The 17,835-nt window shown below is 47.9% G+C and overlaps 1 pseudogene; it reads left to right on the forward strand.

Annotated features, from left to right (window-relative positions):
* The first annotated feature begins 15,241 nt into the window (after positions 1–15,241).
* Positions 15,242–17,370, forward strand: LOC144103554 (uncharacterized; annotated as a pseudogene).
* The last annotated feature ends 465 nt before the right edge of the window (positions 17,371–17,835 follow it).

The raw sequence follows: 17,835 nt of genomic DNA on the forward strand, positions 1-17,835 counted from the left end.
AAAAAATATCCAATTCTGGTTTTTCAGCAATTCATGCCTCTTCCTGCACACAGCGCTCTTGGATTCCCTAGTAGACTTCCTTGTCTACCATTTGGCGACGTAGTACAACATCCTAATATACAATACCTTTGCAGTGAGAAAACACAACCAACATCACCCTGGTGTTTTAACGACTCATGCAGGCTTTTTTCTAGAAAGGGAGACCCTTTGCCCACCCACTGCGAAGGCTGCACCTTCATTTCGATACCATGGCCATAAAATTACATTTCATCGGCTGCAATGATGTTCCTTAAGGAACTTTTCATTGTCATTAGCAGTGGAAAACAGATTCTGGCTGATTTCAACGCGGGTCTGTTTCTGGTTGTCAATCAGAAATCGTGGCACAAATTTGACACGGACACGACATAGCGCAATTGTTTGTTGATGGCAAATTTGATGGCATGATCCTTCGCTAGTGCCCGCTTCGTCAGCAACTTCTAGAAAATTTAGACGACAATTTTCACGAATAAAAGCACGATCTCAATCGACATGGTCATCATCTAATATTATGAAAGGTCGTCCAGACATGGGATTGTCACCGACTGACATTCTGAGGTGTTTAAAACGTTTAAACTACTCACAGCACCGTGTACGATAGATACTGGCCTCTGGGTTGGCTTTTGTAGCCATTGAAATGTCTTTTGTAAAAGTGCAGCGAAGTTTGTAGCAAAACTTCAAGCTCACACGTTGTTCATCAAGCTGTTTCATTCTATGATAAGAGGCAGGACTGCACGAAGGGGACAGGACAGGAGAAAGAGGAACGAAAACGACAACAGAGGCGTTCCCATTTCACCTCTCCTGTCCCATACGCGCAATTGTACCTTTTATGTGGAATGAATAAACAGTCCGTAAGAACGTTCTATTACTTTCATTGTCACTTTGGCCCTAATTTGACGAGCAGGTTGGGCTCCCGTTCAGCTCAGCGGTTCTAACTCGTCAAGTAAGGTCAGAGCGGAACGCGGTAAATGGCAGCTTTTATTGTAAACTTGCCGATATGTGTTCAGGGTAACCGAAGCGCCCTCCCCCTGCCGGTTCGCGCGCTATTTCAAAAGTTCGGTTTCTTTTTGAACTTACTATTTATAAATTTCTATAATTTCAAGAGCCTGGGAGGCACCGGAAGCATTTTTATTCGTAGTCAATATCATACTTTCTCATAGCGTGCAGCTTCTTAGCGGCATCAATCTTGAGAGCGCTCAGTGCATTCAGTAGCTTGGTGACACTTATGGAAGTTGCTTGCTTTAACTATGGTTATAAAATTTTCTGTCTAACGCACAAGCACAACAGTCAAAGCGGTCACTGTGCATAGATCCTTATGATTGCTTCCAGCTGAATGAACCGCGCGATTCCAAAGCTTAATCAGGAATGTTCGTTTGACTTAGTAATGTGAAGGCATCACTAGGCTATACCGACAAGGTCCTATGCGCAACACGGGCGCGCAGCAGTTGTGAGGCACATAGACGAGGAAGTGTCAAACAAATGATTGTAATGGGAAGAGGATGATGTGAAGTTGATGTCGAAAATAATTATGTGAATATCTTGATTAGTGAAAAAATTAGAGCCAAAAATGCCTAAAAGTGGGCGCGGTCAGGACAACTTGAGGCGCCGAATTTAAAAAACCGGAAGTGTAGGGGCAGCCAACGCGTGACGCCCAATTTCAAAACGAAGCATGGCGCCAAGTTTGAAAACTCAACGTGGGGAATTGATGGTGCTTGATTAAGTAAGAATTTATTGTGGTGATTGGGAAATTGGATGAGTTTACATCAGTGCCTAATCGAGTTAATGTTAGGAGAAGAGACAAGTAAAGCAAAGAGAGGTAAAGAGATGAAAAAAGGGGGAAAGAGAAATGAGGAGGCGGCAATGCTTTCGCATTCCTCGAATGCGGTTACCGCAGTCTCCTAAAACGTTTTTTCTCACGTGCCGTAAACGATGCATTTGGCAGTTTCTCACAAGTTGGACTGAGGCACGTGAATTTTCGCTAGTGGTCAGGGCGCAACCTTGTGCACACTGGTGGTATGTTAGGCCCCCAAATAAGAGAACTCCTCTCCACTCCTTTTAGTGCGCTTATTCCAAAGCACACATAAGCATGCCCACTTGCGTCACATGACCTCAATAAACCAGTCAATACAGGTGCCCACTCTCCAATCTGAATGGTCAAAATTGGCTCATGCGCAGCAAATAAGCGCAAGGGCATTCATTTTACTCAGAACACCGAAGGCCAGGCCCTTCACCCCATTCAGTTTCTTATAAATGCTAGCCGGGGTTGCTCCAGTTCGTAATTTCATTTATCAAGATCTGCATGTGGGTGTTGAGAACTAAACTTCTACTATTCACAAAAAGACCCTGCAACAATAGCTTCGGCATTAAGCAGGCAAATGTCGACAGGCAAATTGCGTCACTACACGGGACATGAGGTGATGCGTGACATTTCCTTGGGAGCAGTATTTCTTGATCCCACCCCATATTCGGTACTTCATTCCGGAAAAAAAATACGCTCCTATATGGCTACTCTATACTTGCTGTTTATTTGGGCGCCTCTTTTAATTAGGACAATAAAATATGAAATAGCGCTACTGTCTGGAACACGCATCGATGTTGGGGAGTACTGTTTGCGTAATACACCCTTTTAAGCTACTTACAATATCAACAATTTGAAACTCCGCATTGCCCCTGCGGGATTTCTTTTTTTCTAGTGGGATGTCACCACCAGCATTATCAAGGGCACCCAGAACTACAGCAGTGAAGCTGCGGAAGCACTCCATGCCCTTTACACAACGTGCATCGAGGAGATATGGCAGTACGAGAGGCGCAGCAGAGATGCCGTAGCTAGCATGCTGGAAATCGCCAACGTCACAGAGCGAATGAGTGGCGCCGACCTGCTGCGCTTGGTGCTTGCTGCCAAACAGCGATACCACCTCACGGTTATTTTTGATATAGCGACAACAGGTATTCAGCTCACGTTCATCAGAAGAATAAAGCAGACCGTTCGCTATAAAACCTTTTGCGACGCTTCCTGCTATGCCGTCAGTCTCTCCACCCTTAATGAGCATTTCCACACCAACTACACCGCTGAGGACATCGCCAAGTGGGGGAAGAAATTCCCTCTCGCCAAGTGGAGGCGCTCGTCCATCTCTTTGACCGAGATTTGTGAAGCTTTCGGAATTATGAATACGTCGCAGATCAAAGAAATATTCTTCGAGCACTTCATAGACATTGACCATTTCAAAAGATTTGCGACGGTGTCCAAAGATAACTTTCTCCACGACATTCAACTCCTGACTGACGCAAGGAAGCAGCCGTTGTCCGTGTTCTACGTGGTACTTCTGCTCGCTCTGGACGCCATGCGCTACATTCAAAAGGACGGCCCTCTGAATTCACCCACAATGCGTAGCGAAGAAGTCTGCTACAAGCACCTGTACGATAGCGCCCAGCTATGGCGCGTCACATACGTAGCGGCACTCGCGACTCCCTCTAAAGACCGCCAGCTGCGCAACATCTTCGAGGCCACGCGGCAGGCGATCGCTGACTACGCCCCCCTTCGGCGGCTGGTGGCGGCCGGTAACGACACGGAACACTTCCTGGCTATGGTGGGCAATTTCTCTCTCCTGCTTCCTGGCGAACTGATATTCCGGGAGCCTGCCGTACCCCACATGCCCAGGCACGGCTTCGTCCGGAACTTATTCTTAGCGTTGAACTTTGAGTTCGACTCTAGGAACGAAAAGGCGCGCCAAGGCGTGCCCTGGTTTCGAGACGACGCCAAGACCAGAGTCAAGGACCGCATGTTTTTTGTGAACGCGACCACCCTCTACGTGTCTTCGCTGGGTTATGGCTGGCTGAGTTCCGGCACCACCGACCCCCTGCTCGCCGACGCAGGGGTGATCGCGAGTCGCATGGCAACCTTGCTGTGGATTACCCTCGTTGACTGGGATGGCTGGTCGCCAGAAACGATGAAGGCGCTCGAATCCTACAGGTAATGTATGTTACTCCGACTTGAATTGAGGATGAAAACAAGAGCTGGGCTAGAAATGTCTTTCACGGAGTTTGTGCATTCTGTTTAGCTTATTCGTACATGCGGGGTGAAGCTTATGTGATTCGTTGGACGTTGGATGGTTGAACAACATTGCAGAGTGTACCATTTTCGAGGTGATAATTTAGGAACGGAGGCAATTTCACAAACCGCTCTTAGAAAGCCTGTTGTCGTTTGCAAAATTTGTCGAACTGAAGAAAAATGTTCACCTTTGCTTTTTAACACCTTATATTTTTAAGGTATCGCTAACCTTAGCCAGTTTTACTCACTCGCCGGGTAGAATAAGTCCGCTTTCAGATCAATTCGGGCAATAATATATGCAAGCTCTTCCTTTATTGGTTTGTGTTCTCGCATATGTATATTTGTCTAGGTAGAGAGTTGTAGATTGTGTATTTTCGTGTAGTAGTCGATGAATAACGTGCATCTGTTGATTTTGTGACAAAACTGTAGTATGCACAACATGGCGCGATGCTACGCACGCGGCGTGTGCATAGAGCAGACTGGAAAATTGAAGGGGACACTTAAGCTCTACCTTACGGTTGTTTACGCGATAGCGTTAATGAGTTCTTGCACTTATATACGAAATTGGTCCTCCTCAACTTTACATCCATATGTCCCTGGGGGTTCTCATACCACTACTATAGGATTGGCGCTGCGTTGAAAGGATGTGGCACTTCCCTGCAATGCCAGGTGATGCCGCCGGTGGGCCTTGCGCGACCGAAGGTGCTCTACCTGTACCAACAATTGCGATCAACCATTCATTTTACTGTAGCCGATCAGGTTGGTTAGTTTGTTCACAATCCGATGGGTAGGTTGTGACGTCTCACAAAATCACACGACCACATGGCCCACTCAGATCGCCTCTCCAACGGTGCCTGCCTGGGCTATCCTACGCCACCCTATTGATCGCCCGCAACGCTAACAACCCCGGCGCCTGATTTTGTGCGTAACGGGTCTTTTAACGCTGTCGTGCTTCTTCATGAGCACACTGGCATTTCATGTTAAAAAAGCTCACATTTCGCTCTCTGCGGCATTAATCTATACAGCAACAATAAAGCCACCCTGGCAGTGTGAATCATCGCGCATCAAAATCTAATTAGTGTACACGTGGCCTGTTCTGTTAAAACCGTGAAATATATTTGTAATGGTAACGGTCACTTACATTTCCTCCCCGGCTGGATTCCACTTCGTGTCATGGCTCACATTTGTAGAAGTGTAGAACTTGGGTGGTGCTCACGTCAAGGATTCGATATTTGCTTGTGGTTTCTCAGTGACCGCGCTTTCACGGCGTCAGGACCGCTGAAAAACTGGAGACGGCAGCTTTAACTCCTGCACGTCTTTGATGCATTACTTGCGCACAGGAGGCGTCAGAGGAAGCATTTGTTTTATGACGATATGATTTAGCGTACCCTCAGCCATGCTGCAGTGTATCTCGGCGACACAGCTAGGGCGTTGCCCGACCTATAGCAGGTCCTACGATAGGCTCGAACTAAGTAAAATCAGGTAGCCGGGATTCAACAGAACTAAATGGAATCCAACCGTGGGAGCCTCAATTGACGCGACGGAAATGCTTTCGCATGACTTCGCGTCAAAGCCACCGCGCAGCTTAAGATCAGAAAATGGAGCGAGTCAGAGCCACAGTACACCCAACACCAGAGCCATCACGCGGCCGATTAGACAGATATTATATGGTGCTACGGTGAGGCTGTGATGTTGCAGATAAAAAAGCAGGCGGCTTCGCCGCACAAGTGCGCCAGCGCACCACCTGTATTTCTGCTAGCACTATCCCCCCAAAATTAAATTTTAAAGTGCCTCCACGCACAGCACTGCGAAAGTCGTCATCCCCGCATAGGAGACCCTGTCGTGCGCTCTGCCAAGCGGTTGGCCGGTCGGCACCGGGCCCAAAATGGGCATCGGTATCACATGAACAGTGCCTGTATCCACGAATGCCACAGGAGGCAGCGAAATGGACTAACATAAAACGGACACCAGAAGAGGTGCGCGACATCGACCTCCAGCGTGTTTCGGACGCTGCTAAGCCAAGACGCGCAGGAGCAGGTGTAGAGTTGATTTAGTCTTTCGCACGCACAGCGTTTTACTATACCAAGAGAAAACTACTTCCCCTTAAGCTACCACAAGGCAATACGAGTGCTCAGTGAGAAGCAATACATAAAAATAGGGGTTGAAAAATATCTGCAGTCTTTTGTACGTAGTTACGACAACTTTGTGCGTCTCTTTTAATGGTAGGCGTTCAGTGCTGTCTAAGAAAAAAAAGATTGAAGCAGCACAGTACAGTGCTCAATCAAACTCCTCGCGAGGTGGATTATTAAATCAAAAATGCGTGAAAGGTTCCTCGCGAATCGTGTGTAGTAGGGAGAAAATCGCAGAAACCTGTGATTTTTCTCGCCGACCGCAGCGGCCGCGTTTCGATGGAGACGAAACACTAAGCCGCCCGTGTGCAGTGGTATGTGAGTGCACGTTAAAGATCCCCATGTGGTGGAAATCATTCCGGAGCTCTCCACTTCTGCACCTCTGATCAGAGCGTTGGCTCCTACTCATCAAGTATCGAGATATCATGGGGTCTTTTACGACCCTGTATCACAGCGCCATCTGTGGCAGCAACTACTCATCACGTTTCGATATTTCGTGAGGTGTCCTACCACCCTGAGATTAAAGCGCCATCTGTAGCTGCAACTAGAAAACAGCGCATCTCGCATTGATACTTGTGGTGCCATCTGCAATAGCATATTAGAAACAATCACCTGCCGCATGCCAATGATGAAGAGACGGTCTATTATGGTGGATAGATGTGGAACTATGTGAATATGACGTCAGGTGTCGAAATGGTGGCGCAGTTTCGGTTTCTCGAATTCAATATAGCGGCTATTAAAATTGGTTGTGCCCTCTCTTTTCTTGCCCGCCCCTCCTCTCACCAAAAAATATCCTAAAAAGAGAAGGAAAACTGTCCCGTTACTGGACGGCTATACATGTATTCATTCATTCCACTCTACATACTCCGGCAACAACGGGCACCCATCCGGGGACAGTTGTATACCGAATTTGGTCGTTGAAATAAAACCCTATGGTTTGTGGTGTAGAAATAAAACCACAATTACAGAAAGGTAAACATTGTATACATGCAATTGAAGCGTACATGCAGTTGAAGCGTTACCATATAGCATTGCAAGCCGAATTCATGGCCCACCTTGACCCCCCGAACGAAGCAAATTCCGCTTGAGACGTATCTTGATGGGGTGCAACACAACAATCAGTAAGCGTACATCGTAATTTCTCTGATAGATGGGTCTAGGAGGCAATAGTACCGCTATGCGGCGTCCGTGCACGCGTAGCCGAGCATGGTGGCAGTTCACCCAGTTTCAGAGGGTATTACAGTCCGTTTCTCGCGTTAAAGATCCCCAGGAGGTCGAAATTATTTTGGAGCCCTCCACTACGGCACCTCTTCCTTTCTGCTTTCACTCCCTCCTTCATCCCTTCCCTTACGGCACGGTTCAGGAGTCCAACGATATATGAGACAGATACTGCGTCATTTCCTTTCCCCAAAAAGAAATTATTATTTTTAGAAGAGCGGCGCGTTCTTCTTCGCTTTCTTCATGTAGTAAACGAAACAGCAAACGCTCGTTAAACGTCTTCCAGACGGTTGCGGCCTTTCTTCCTTTCTTCGTTTACTCCCTCTGTATTGCTTGCCTTACTGCGCGGTTCACTTGTCCGCCCATATGTGAGACAGATTCTGCGCCATTTGCTTTCCCCAAAAAACAATTTTCATTTCTCTCAGGCCCGACTACAGCGGCTGCGTTTTTATGAAGGAAAACTCTAAGGCGCCCGTGTTTTGAGCGATGTCAGTGAACTTTAAAGATCCCCAGGTGGTCGAAATTATTCCGGAGCCCTCCACTACGGCGCCTCCTTTTTCCTTTCCTCTTTCACTTCCTCCCTTATCCCTTCCCTTACGGTGCGGTTCTGTTGTCCGCCGGGATGTGACAGATACTGCGCCATTTGCTTTCTCCAAAAACCAAGTATTATTATTTTCAGATGACAGCTGGAAGTGGGAGAAAAAAATGAAAATTGCTTTTCAGGAAAGGAAATGTCGCAGTAAGTGTCACATATATCTTTGGACACTGGAACAGCGCACTAAGGGAAGGAATAAAGGAGTGACTAATAGAGAACGGAAGAGTAAGGTGCATAGTGGAGGGCTCCGGAATAATTTTGACCACCTTGGGATCTTTAACGTGCACTAACATCGCAGAGCACACGGGCGCTTTTTTTGCGTTTCGCTTGCACCGAAACGCGGCCGCCGCGGTGGGGTTCGAACCCGGGTACTCCGGCTCGATAGACGAGCGCCTTAACCAATGAGCCACCGTGGTGGGTGAACTATGAGCCTACACCTGTCTTTGGAAACACAGAACGAGCTTTGTCTTTGCTGAAATTGTATCGTACAAATGATGGCTTCTTTTACGCAGACCGGCCGAAGCTCTAGTTCCCGGGTGATATTAAATGATTTAAAAGTTTCAGTTGTACGTTGAACCTCTCTGTGGTTAGTCTCAATCTGTCGCGCAACCAACGTCATTTCAATACCACTTTTGACTCTTTAAGGCTATCATATTGGCGCCCTCCACTCGTTTGAAAATTCATGGTCTAAAGGAAAGTAGAAATGTGTAAATTTGAACTCCAAAATGGCATTTGGCACGATGAAAGCAGCCCTTACGTTATCCCCTGACTTAGTCTTTGTGTAGCTGTTCGTGAAATGCATCCACCAGAAATAGCTGCTGGTTGAGGGTCAGTTTATTTTCATCGATAAGTGAGAGGGGCTGACATCTTTCTTTGTCAAGTTGATAAATTGATTTCAACCGACTGTAAACAGAAATTGAGATTGATTGCTTTGCTCATGACAACTGATGCCTTCTAGCGGCTCTTCGAGAGGATATGTGGAAGCAAACGTGTATTAAAAACAAACATATAGTATGCCAGCAATGCTGCTGCTATCTTTACACCAAAGGCGGAGCGCGCAATTCTATAGGCTGAATTTAAAATCATGCAGAAAAGAGTGCAATATAAGCGGAAGAATTATTTGTGATTTGCGGTATGAACGCCTGATTTAATGACAGCTGAAACATTCTTCAGTAATGATTTATCAGAAGTGTAAGAAACACATAACGGCATAGTGTACTAGAATTAGAAAATAGGCCCGAAATTTCTTTTCTAATATCAGGCTGGTGAAACTTTCATTGCAGAGAATGCATGCTGGCTGCATCATCCGCCCGATACCTTGAGTTCATGCATGACTTAGTAGCGCTCAAGGAAGGGCTGCAAATCGCCGCCGTTGTCGCGGCAGCAGGCACAGCCACCGATGAGGCCATCCGACCTGCGCCTGCAAGAGCGTCGTGGTACAGAGTTCAGAATGCCTGGAGCCTCTTCCGCATTTCCAGAGCGCAATTCTTCTACGGGCGCTTTGCCTACTACCGTTGCAGCACCTCTTACGCAAAGCCTCTACTGAATGAACTTGTCAGGGGCAACGGTGACTTTGCCACAGCATTCGAGTGCCCGCACAGCAAGAAACTGAGTGAACAAGGTGATGACTGTATGAACTATAATGCTTTGAACAGTTTGCATATACTGATGTAGATAGCACGTTTCGAAGTCATTATGCATGTGTTTGTAGTTTCAGATCTTTTTGAGAGATTGCCTTCTATTCGTTATTTTTCTGCTCGGAGTATTTGCGGTTTTTTATATGTACATCCTTCGGATTTCAAGTATCTAGAATGATACGAGTGTTTGTTCCTTTCAGTTTATATCAGCTCCTAATCCTTGTTTACTCATCGCCATGCTCTTTTAATTAGAGATTTCTATTTGTATACCTTTTTTAAAGAATGATATATATCTTATCACAAGCTTTTGAGGCGCATTAAATTGCTCACAAACCTTGCCTTTTGTAGTCATTCACTTGATGAAGTCGCCGCTTCAAAGTTTCGAAAACGCCTTGAGTACAAACCTAAATGCAGCATAGGAAAATCATAAAACATGTCACATTTCCCACTATTTCGTAAATGGTATAACGTCCACGCTTTATAAAGATAATCTGTTAGAACCTAGAGGTATGTAAGTAAAACTTTGTGCGTCTGGAATCAGCGCAACCTCCGCTCCACATTGTGTGGCTGTAGGAACGCAGATTAGAGATTAAATGCACTTCCAGGCTGAAAAATAAATTGTATAGATGTTTCTGATGGTCATCATTATCATGACTGCAGAAATCCATAGCTCACACTCAACCTAGCATTTGGCACGCAAGCGTTTTGTGCGTGCCTGTAATACATAAAAAACCTGCATAGAAAAATTAAGAAAAATACTTAAGAGTACTTGCGTACTTTGAATGGAAAGCAACGAGTTTTTAATTTCATCTTCTATTTTAAACTTGTCACTTTTCCAAATATATTGTAAATGGTATAATGTCTACGCTTTATAATCTCTTATGAAGCTACAGGTATGTACGTGGAACTGACTGCGTCTGGAACATCGCAACCTCCGCCGAACTTATACCCCTAGCGCACGGCCAATTGATTGTCATTCCCATCGAATGACATTAGCACCTAATGCCATTAATCAGCTGCTACGCAGGAACATTTCATGTCATTAGGTTGGAATGACATTCGCCATCGAATGAGTTTGGAGAACTCATTCGCATTCGATCTCGAACCAAATGTGTACTCTGGACACTAGATACGCAGCAGAAACACGTGACGAAAAAATAGCATGCGCACTGCCAAAGTTAGAAATTGTATTTATTTAGTTCTGCTAAAGAAATATTAGTTTTGGTTCGAACCTCTTGACAATAGAAGCTGTCGTGGATACCTGTTACTATCGGTCCCAGCAGCAGCCAACGGCAGCGGCCAACTGTGAAGCAGGGCTTTTCCCACGATCGTCGATTATTTTGGTTCGCGTGATTCTTGCTAGTTGCAGTTCTATGTTCATTTAGTTCGCAAGTACATAAACATGTAACTGAGCACTTAATCTTTTGGAAGTCATTTTCGCGCTCCGCGTGTCTCCGCGCACCGCCGCGTCAGTCATTTTTTTACGTTTATTGGATTCGTGGTTGACTTTGCACTTAGCTCGGCTTTTTATAGATAAATTGATGAAGCATTGCCGGCAGTAATATTTTAAGCTTATATTACTATACAGAAATGCTCTCGCCCGCTTTTGAAACACCACAATTTCTAACATCTTTTATGCGCGCTGATGTCTTTCAATTGTACTATTTTTTTCACTGGTCGTCACTGCCATCATTTTCGAATTGCATTATTTTTACCATCTAGCACCGAAGGAGACCTAATGACATTCGATGAATGAAATTCGGCTGGAATGATATTAAATTTGCAGTGTGGCCGGGGTATTACTGTGGCTCCAAGAATGCAAGTTAAAGTTTGAATGAGCATTCACAGTGAAAAATAAATGCGCTAAATATTTGTGGTTATCATCATCATCTGGACTGCGCAGGTCCATAGTTCACTCTCGGCCAATTTGTCACGCAAACTTTTTGTCCCTTCCTATAATATCTATAAAACCAGCACAGAAAAATTGCGGAGGGCACTTAAGTCTGCTTGATTGCTTTATTGCGATAGCAACGACTTTTTATTTTTATTTTCATTTTTATTTTTATTCAGTTGGAAACGTATCTCTAGATTTGCAAAGACTCATCTACTTATTACCGAACAGTCGGAAGGCAACGCATCAACTAGGTGCACTTTTGTTTTCCATTCAGCACTGCGGTTTTGTCGCCTATGTGTTTGTGCTCGCCTCAATAGCTGAAATTCCTCTAGTCAAGCTTTTTTTGGTACCCCAGAGAAGCCATCTGAAGTTTGTAGGACCAGTGCTGCTTGTCAATGCTGATATCAGGTTTTGTTGCTGATTACCGACGCAATGCTCTCATATTAATACGAAATTTCAGAGCGGGAGATGCCTATGGGAGGTATCAGGCTATTGGAGGTATACGAGGCATTAGCCTCAACTCGTCACATGTGCCTCTTGCATCAGGATGTCTTCAGTTTGTGAATGGCAATGAAACCTCATCTCGAAGCTGGTTTACAGTTTCGAGGAAATGGTATGTTTAGCAAGAAAAAGCATGTAAGCGAAACTTACTTTTAGGAACCATTATAAGCGTCTGAACAAGGCTCAACCACACACTTGCAGTACTCTGTGGTGTGCGCTGTAGTTAAACGATATTTTTTCAGAAACGTCGCAGTTAAAGAAAAATTAATCCTGCTCCCAGGTTCGAACCCGGCACCACCGCTTCACCGGAGCAGATACTCTGCCAACCGAGCTATTCGGGACGGCAAACTTATGGCAGTGCGAGAGCGAATTGATTGAAACAGTGTCTGGTCTAATGCTTTGGGGGAATCCCCGAAGGTTGAGTAGATTTTCAATAAGATATTAATTACTGACATTCAACCAAGCGCAGCTGTAGGACTACAAAGGAAAGTTTCGTAGTTAATGAAAATTCTATCCAGGTCTGGGTTTCGAAGCCGAGATCACCATTTCACTGGCGCAGTCGTTTAACTTAACTGTGCTAACCGGGGCTGCTAGCATATTGTATGGTGACGACAAATTGATGGATTGAACCGTTCGCCTACTTCGTTTTCGGGCACCTGGAAACATAAGAAGGAAACTTAGCCCATTACAGGTTTGTCAGCGCCGCTCAGTATCCGGAATATCCACCAGGTGACCGTGCAGATCGTAAGCAATTTCTTTTCTCATTGTCGTATGCCGACTATTTGGCAAACTTGAGAAAGAGAGAGAGAGAGAAAAACTCTATTGAGGTCTCGTGAGAGGTTGGCGGTTCGGTCTTCGTCTTCATTGCTGTCGACGCTTGACCTCTTTCAGCAAGGTTGGACCCCTATTCCAGGGTTCCGCTGAGCCTAGCTGCTTCGCTTGCGTGCTGCACTAGTGCCCTTTGGGCAGTGAGCTCGAAGCTGGTGAGCCGGCTCACCCATAGCTCCGCATTGGGGGTTTTGTGTTGGTGGAATGCGTAGTTGCTTTCACACTCCCAGTTTATATGGTATAGCGTGGGGGTTGCCCCGCACCACGGGCATGTGTCCCTGAATTGTGTAGCGTACATTTTGTGTAGGATGTTTAATATAAAGAAAGTTCCCGTTTTCAGCTCCTCCAACTGGCTGCTTCTTGCTGTGTTAGAGACTTATGCGGAGGGGAGTATCTTATCCTCCATCCTCTTTGAAAACTCAATATCTCCGAATATCCAATCTCAACGGTATAGCTCGGTACGTGATCTCGCGAGTTAAGCTATCCGCCTTTTCGTTGCCCTCTATTCCCGTGTGCGCTGAAATCCAGATTGTCCTGTGGGTTGTGCTGTGTTTGAGATGCCCTACATTACCCAGGATATTTAGGACGGCTGCAGATTCTACCTGTCGTGCAGTTTCTGCATGCTTCTTTTGAGTCGGTAAGGATGTATAGTGACTTACCGACGGTTACAAGAACTCTACCCACTACAACTTAACTACAGCAGTAATAACAGACGCTGCATTCCCTGCAGTGTCCAGTTTCTTGTTGTTGCGACTGTAGGAAGAAAGATATGGAAAAGGCATTAGCTTGCCCAGTGAGCCACATAAGCTTTCACGTGCAGACAGTAGGAGAGTTGAAAGAGTTGAGAAAGTAAAGATTGAACACGGCGTCATCTGTAGCGATGAGGACGGTTTTGCATAATGATTCAAGAAACATACAGCGAAGAGACGCCGAGACTATCGGGCTACCGGTCGCACGACAGCCCGCCGAACAAAAAGGACACGTCCAAGGGCAAGGGCAGAGGGGTCGCACCTACGTCAGGAAAGGGATCACCTTCATGGAACCCAAAATGATCTGCAGAAGCGCCTTCAAACACTGCACGGTGGAAGTAATCACGGGCAAGAAGAGGAAGGAGAGCACTTTACTGGTGAACGACTATAGCAATCCGTCCCGCGGACAACAGGGGTTCAAGGCACTATTCCACAAGGCGACTTCAGTCGCGGGGAGCAATACGATCCTTGTGTGCGGAGACTTTAACGCTCCGGGCCAAGACTGGGGCTACCGCAGAACGATGGTCAAGGGGAGAGAGCTGATGCAAGACGCCACCGACATGGGACTGAACCTAATCACGGATCCGGCCTTTCTCACCAGGATCGGCACATCTGTTACGAGAGACACCACTCTGGACATTACCTTCGTCAAAACCGACGGAGGATCGAGAGAAGCGAAATGGAGAAACACGGGCCAAGAGCTGGGCAGCGATCACTACATCGTGGAGGTCGTCGTAGCGCTCGAAGGCCAAGGCAACACCGGCATAAGGAAGCATCGCATGATGGACTGAGACAACTTTCGAAAGGCGCTACCCGCGGTGCAACTAGACATTATGGACATCGAGCAATGGGCGTCCAACGTCGTTGAGACGACGGAAGGAGCCACCAAAGCGCTGGAGACGGACGAACGTATAGACAAGATTGAGAGCCGGCTCGCCCATCTGTTAGAAGCCAAGCAGTTCATAAAGGCGAGGTGGCAGAAGCGACGAACCAACCGAAGTCTAAGGAAGAAGATCGCCGAGCTCAACAGGCAGATCGAGCTCCACTGCAGGGTGCTATGCACCCAACAGTGGAATGAGGTCTGTATCGAAGCCGACGGACAGATGCACAAGGGCAAGACGTGGAACATACTGCGGCACGTCCTCGACGAATCCAAGACCAAGGGCCACCAACACAACAACCTGGCCAGAAACCTACACAAGGCAATCTGCGAACACGGGGAGAACGAGGTCAAGCGACGCTTGGACGCTAAGTACCTTCCTACCACCCCCACGGAAAGAAAAAAGGATTACCAAGGAAACGAGAACGAGACGCTAGATCGAGACATCCAGACGTGGGAAATCAGAGTTGCCCTGCAGGATATCAATGGCAGGTCCACCGCGGGCCCCGATCAAGTGACAACATAGCGCTCAAGAACCTCGACGAAGAGGCCATCGAAACACTCACGAACGTCTACAACAAGTGCTGGCAAGAAGGAAGGCTGCCCAAGCAATGGAAAGCAGCCAAGACGATCCTCATCCCCAAGCCTGGCAGGCCGCCCAACATAGAGAACATCAGGCCGATCTCGTTCACTTCGTGCGTGTGAAAGGTCCTCGAGCACGTTCTCATGAGCAGGCGGCAGCGTTACCTGGAATAATTGGAGCTTTACCCAAATTTCATATTCGGGTTTACGAACAAGCTCGACACGCAAGACACCATGATTTTACTGAAGAACAAGATCATCGACGATACGACGGGCACCAAGGACAACAGAGCCATACTCGGGCTGGACTTGCAGAGCGCCTTCGATAAAGTAAGGCACTCGGCTATCCTGTCCCAAGTATCCATACCAAACATGGGCAGGAGGACATACCAGTACATCAGACTTCCTGACGGAACGGACCACCGAAATTTGCGCGGGAGACCTGCAGCTCGAAGAGGAGCAGCTGGGCAGCGTCGGAAATCTGAAGGGCTCGGTGATCTCTCCGCTACTCTTCAACCTCGTGATGATCGGGGGGGCCAACCGGCTAGAAAGAGTAGTGGGCGTCCGGCACACCATCTACGCTGACGACGTTACGCTATGGGTACCGGGAGGAAGCGACGAACAGATTGAGACAACGCTGCCAGAAGCGGTCAACGCCATCGAGGAGCAGATGGACGGGTCTGGAATAGTTTGCTCTCAGGCCAAGTCAGAACAGCTGGTGATTCCAGCGAAAGGAGGGGGCAGGAAAAGAAAGAATATGGAAGTCAAGTACGAGCGTCCCAAGATCACGGTCAAGACGGCGGGAGCCCAAGTAATGCCGGAGGTGGAGAAGATTCGAGTGCTCGGGCTGTTCATCCAGCGAAACCGAGCCAACGGTGAAACGGTCAACAAGCTCGCGGGCAAAGCGACCGCGGCAATAAGACTCATCAGGAAGGTGTCCAACAGAAAAGCGGGGATGAAGGAGGAGAGCCTGACTAGGCTCGTTCAATCCTTCGCAGCTAGCCACATAACGTACGTGGCCGCCTTCCACAACTGGAGGCCGAGCGAACGTAACAAGGTAGACGCCACCATACGCAAGGCGTATAAGGCGGCACTCGGTCTCCCCAGGAGCACGAGCACCGGACAATTCATGGCGCTGGGAGTCCACAACAAGCTGGAAGAAATAGCTGAAACACAGAGAACGGCGCAACTCGAGCGTCTCTCTGAAACGAGAACTTGAAGACATACTGCGGGACCTTGGCCTCGAGCCGAGGAAAGGCACGCAGGAGAAAGACGTACCGATACCGGATAGCATCAGCAGAAAGCTCAGGGTCTGCCCAATCCCGAGGAACGTGAACCCCGAGCACAACAAGGAGGGGAGGCTGGCGAGGGCCAGGGTTCTCGTGGACCTCCACGCCAGAGAATAAGGCGCCGTCTACGTGGACGCGGCGGAGTATCGAGGGAGCAGTAACGCATACGCGGCGGTGGTTGTCGGGGCATCGACGGGTGCAACGAAGACCGCGGCGAGCGTCCGGACTCGGGAAGCGCACCGGGTGGAGGAGGTGGCCATCGCCTTGGTCGACTCCGATCCCGAATGCACTACAGTGTTGTGTGACCCTAGAACGGCAGTGAAGAACTACGGTAAGGGTAGGGTATGTAGTGAGGCCGCGCTCATACTGCGCAAGGCCGAAGACATAGGACGCAGAAGTGCTGTGGCGGTCAAATGGTTTCTGGCCCACATCAGCAGTGACGTGTCGGAACGCGTGAATGTGAACCACAACGAGACGGCCAACTCGGCCGCGCGAGGACTAACCAACCGCGAGGCTGCAAGCACGGCCGACTCAGAGTGTTGGTCGCGGTGCAGTGCCAAGGATATGATGACCACCTTCAACGAAATAGTGAAATGGTACAGACTGAACAGACTATGCCGCCACCTCACCCGGGGCTTACCCGGAAGGAGGCAGTGTTATATAGACAGTTACACACGGGGTCCCCGCTCACCCCGGTGCTAGCTAAGCACGTGTGTCCGAGTGTGTACGCGAGTTACGTGTGTAGACTGCGCGAAGGAGAGAGCTACCGCGTCTCACATCCTTTGGGACTATAGTGTAAATCCGCGAGAAGCCAGCGATAAGACGACCATCCCGCCGCAGCTAGAGACTGCAACGAGGAGCTATGATCAAGAGACAAAACTCAAAGCCGTCCAGCAGGTCTCGGCAGCTCTAGAAAAGCAGCGACCGAGCGAAACCGAGGATAAGGGGAGCAGCACACCCAGGAAGAGAGCGGCGGACTTCTAGGTCACGCGGAAGTAGCGAGAGACCAAGACTTCGAGGAGCACATCGCACGAGACGGTCGTAATGGCCGCGTCTCGGTAAAAGCTTGTCCTCGGTAAAAGCTTGTGCAGGGAGCCTAACAGATTCTGCAGGCATTTTCAATAAAGATCTTTTTCACTCTCTCTTTAGCAACAGATACACCCGGTGACAAGGAGCCCTCGACGCATTGGCTTGAGTTCCTAGATCCAAGCATCGTAGGGCCAGTATGCCACCTCTCACTACATGCCTGCAGTGTCCAGCCTGTGCAAATGTATTTAATATGTACCACAAAATCTGGGCATGCTAGTTCAGTTCCTATCGAGAACCGACACTCACCATTCCCAAAGAACCCGCCGCGGAGGCTCAGTGCTTAGGGCGCTCGACTACTGATCCGGAGTTCCCGGGTTCAAACCTGACCGCGGCGGCTTCGTTTTTATGGTGGAAAAACGC

This window comes from Amblyomma americanum, chromosome 9 (assembly GCF_052857255.1).
Source record: "Amblyomma americanum isolate KBUSLIRL-KWMA chromosome 9, ASM5285725v1, whole genome shotgun sequence".
NCBI lineage: Eukaryota > Metazoa > Arthropoda > Arachnida > Ixodida > Ixodidae > Amblyomma > Amblyomma americanum.